The sequence below is a fragment of the Suncus etruscus genome, chromosome 7 (assembly GCF_024139225.1).
Source record: "Suncus etruscus isolate mSunEtr1 chromosome 7, mSunEtr1.pri.cur, whole genome shotgun sequence".
Lineage (NCBI taxonomy): Eukaryota > Metazoa > Chordata > Mammalia > Eulipotyphla > Soricidae > Suncus > Suncus etruscus.
In genome coordinates, this window is record NC_064854.1 from 96,771,091 (window position 1) to 96,775,195 (window position 4,105).

Here is a 4,105-nt window from a genome sequence, read left to right on the forward strand (position 1 = left end):
AATGATGTAGAGAAGGCATATACAGAGTCTGAACACATAGTTTGCACTGAAAGTGATCACCTTTGGTTCCTGATTTCTTCTATCCTCAGTATCTCACAATTCTTCCTATCCCCATGCCCCAGTTCTTCCTCCAACTGGTTGCATGAGCAAAAAAGACTGTCATCAATCTCTTTTTTATTCTCAAGTGCAGAATGAAGGGTTACAGGAGACAAACACCAGCATCTTCCAGTTATGAAATAAGTTGGGTTTCACTGTGATTTGGCTGGGCACCCTGGCTCCAGACTATAGCACAAGTCTAGCACAAATCTTGTGCCCCAAATATGGCATACACACAGGCAGGATTTCTTTCTTTTTTTTTTCCTATTTTTTAATCTAAAATTTAATTTTTTTTTTTTGGTCAGTCTCAATCCATTCTCAGAACATGCTCCATCGCCTGATTCTCAAGAACTCAGATTGCAGGATTTCTTGATAGCTCTTAGCATCACATAACTAGAGTTAAAGAAATGCTGGGAAACGTGCAGAGAGCACAGAACCACTTTTCTTTTCTTTTTTATTGTCTTCCTTTATATTTTTGGATCAACCCAGACATTGTTGAGGCTTACTCCTGGCTCTTTTCCCAGGGATCATTGCTGGTAGGATTCAGGGACTATATGTGGTGCTGGTGACTGAACTCAGGTCAGCTGTGTGCCAGGAAAGTGCCCTACCTACTATACTATATTTGGCCCCCAACCACAAAGTCACACAGCAAATGAATCAATACAGCTGTTCACTCTCAATGGTTTTTCTTTTCTTTTTTTTTTTTTTTTTTTTTTTTAGCTTAGAACTTGTTTCTACAGTTGGAATATTCTGAATATCTGTGGTCCCGGGATAGTTCCTTCCTTCCTTACCATTGGCCTAAAGTTCCAGCCATTGAGCAAACATGAAGACAGGCCCCCAAACCCCTGAGGCATCTTTCCTTCTTAGCTATTTTCCTTAGCACATCAGTTCAGATTAATTTTCAACAGTAATTCTACAATCCTGGATTAATTGTCAAAAGCTCAAAGATTTACAATAAATGCAATTTTAAAAACTAAGTAACTTCTAGAAAAGGGTAATAATGGAGAGTGAGAAAGTCCAAAAAGCCATTATGAGAAGAGTAATTTAAAAATAAAAGGATTAAGTAAGGTTGAGGCCTTGAGACATAGCTATTAACAGGGGAGAAAGGAAACTTGGTTAATAAATAATTTTAGAATTACTTAGTAAAAAGATCATAAAGAATACTGCCTCAAAACAATAATGAACTTTTTTTCTTTTGGGGCCACACCCAGTGAAGCTCAGAAATTACTCCTGGCAGGCTTGGCTCTGGGGACCATATGGGATGCCAGGGTTCAAACCTAGGTTAGACATATGCAGGGCAAACTCCCTACCTACTGTTCTATCTCTCCAGCCCTAATGAACTCTTTTAGACAGAAACAAGTTCTTGGAACGAATTGACTATCATTTTTATCACTTGAAGGCCTGCCAGAGAGAGAGAGAGAGAGAGAGAGAGAGAGAGAGAGAGAGAGAGAGAGAGAGAGAGAGAGAGAACAACAAATATGCCATTTGCCTAACATGCTACTGACCCAGGTTCTATCTCTGGCATCCCATATGGTTCCCTGAACCTATCAGGAGTGATTCAAGAGCACAGAGAAGGGAGTAACCCCTATGCACAGTGTGGTATGACTCCAAAACAAACCCCCCAAAAATGAGAAGGAATAAAGACTAAAAGAAAACCTGAATGAAATATAGTTGAGCTTACATGCCAAAATACTCCCAAATGAGTTATTCTGAGAAATGAAACCACTGGAACAAGAGAACTGAGAAATAAACAAAGTTTAGTGTTTTAGTGTAAGGAGAGTAGTATGGAAAGGAACCAGAAGAAAAACCTTAAATCAAGACCTGTAGGATGGAGCCAGACAAAGTCAGTTTTGAGGATTAAGCCAAGGCTTGAGTGAACTGATTCCTGATGTACATTTCACTATGTTTGGTTGGAACAAAGATTTCCAACTTTTAATTTTACCTCACAAAGAAAATCAAAATATCATGTAGATTTTTCTTAAACCAACTTGAGACTGTAAGTAATAAAAAAAAAAAGGATGAATCATTTATAAGAAAGTAGCTTTGATGAAAAGACCTCATCACTCACAGGATATGAGAGGTTTAACAATACCCACTTAAGGAGTCTGACAAAGAGGTGACTATTTTGGGATTTCAAATATCATATACACAGAGAGTCATAGGGATATATAGTAGGTTCATTAAGAGATTCTCAAAAATAAAAATAAAAAAGAGATTCTCAAAGTTCAATGCTTAAATGCAACCTGATTTTGTATTTTCTCTTATAATAAATGTTTGATTCCTAAGGAATAGTTAGGTTTCTTTAAGAAATTAAAAAAGCAGGGGCCGGGCGGTGGCGCTGGAGGTAAGGTGCCTGCCTTGCCTGCGCTAGCCTAGAACGGACCGCGGTTCGATCCCCCGGCGTCCCATATGGTCCCCCAAGAAGCCAGGAGCAACTTCTGAGCGCATAGCCAGGAGTAACCCCTGAGCATCACAGGGTGTGGCCCAAAAACCAAAAAAAAAAAAAAAAGAAATTAAAAAAGCAGCAGTAGTAGCTAAAGCTTATATAGAGTACTTGCCAGTACTGTGCCAAGCACTATTTGAAGTCTCAACATGCATTAACTCCTATAACTCTTAAAGCAGACCTATCAGGTACTATTATAATTCCATTTTGTAAATGAGGGAATTGTGGTGTAGGAAGGCATTAAGACATAAGATGTGCCTCTAAGATCACAGACAAAAATTAGTAGAGCCTGTAACTGAATGGGCCAAGCTCCATCGGGTACCTACTTTAAGATTTGGCAATTTTTTATACTTTTCTTATTTGCTTTAAGTATTCTCTCTCTTCTTCTCTCTCTCTCTCTTCTTCTTCTTCTTCTTCTTCTTCTTCTTCTTCTCTCTCTCTCTCTCTCTCATTTTTGGCCATATTCAGTTTTGCTTAGGGATTAATCCTGGCTCTGTGCTCAAGGATCGTTCCTGGCAATGCTTGGGAAACTATATGTAGAGTAGGGATCAAACCCAGGTCAGCTTCATAGGAAGGCAAGTCCTTTACCTCCTAAACTACCTCTCCAGCCCTCAAGTTATCTTTATAATATAAAAATAGTACTAGGGGCTGGAGAGATAGCATGGAGGTAAGGCGTTTGCCTGTACCTACTTTAAGATTTGACAATTTTTTATACTTTTCTTATTTGCTTTAAGTATTCTCTCTCTTCTTCTTCTTCTTCTTCTTCTTCTTCTTCTTCTTCTTCTTCTTCTTCTTCTCTCTCTCTCATTTTTGGCCATATTCAGTTTTGCTTAGGGATTAATCCTGACTCTGTGCTCAAGGATCGTTCCTGGCAATGCTTGGGAAACTATATGTAGAGTAGGGATCAAACCCAGGTCAGCTTCATAGGAAGGCAAGTCCTTTACCTCCTAAACTACCTCTCCAGCCCTCAAGTTATCTTTATAATATAAAAATAGTACTAGGGGCCGGAGAGATAGCATGGAGGTAAGGCGTTTGCCTAGCATGCAGAAGGATGGTGGTTCGAATTCTGGCATCCCATATGGTCCCCTGAGCCTGCCAGGAGCAATTTCTGAGCGTAGAGCCAGGAATAATGCCTGAGCACTGCCGGGTGTGACCCAAAAAGAAAAAGAAAAATAGTACTAAACAACAAATTGTAATGCCTTTATAGATAGATGCAGCCCCTGTCCCATGAATGAGGTGTGCCCTTCAGTTTCTTTTAAAACTACTTTTACAGATTGAAAATAACCAATGTTGTGCCCGGAGAGATAGCACAGCGGTGTTTGCCTTGCAAGCAGCCGATCCAGGACCAAAGGTGGTTGGTTCGAATCCCGGTGTCCCATATGGTCCCCCATGCCTGCCAGGAGCTATTTCTGAGCAGACAGCCAGGAGTAACCCCTGAGCAACACCGGGTGTGGCTCAAAAAATAAATAAATAAATAAATAACCAATGTTTTTGTTTGTGGTTTAAAAAGAAAAGAAAAGAAACCTCATTCATTGTCTAGCTCAGTCTCTGTAGTAAACAGTTTGG

The 4,105-nt window shown here is 39.7% G+C and overlaps 1 pseudogene; it reads right to left on the reverse strand.

Annotated features, from left to right (window-relative positions):
* Positions 1-398: 398 nt before the first annotated feature.
* Positions 399-475, reverse strand: LOC126014617 (uncharacterized; annotated as a pseudogene).
* Between the last annotated feature and the right edge of the window lie 3,630 nt (positions 476-4,105).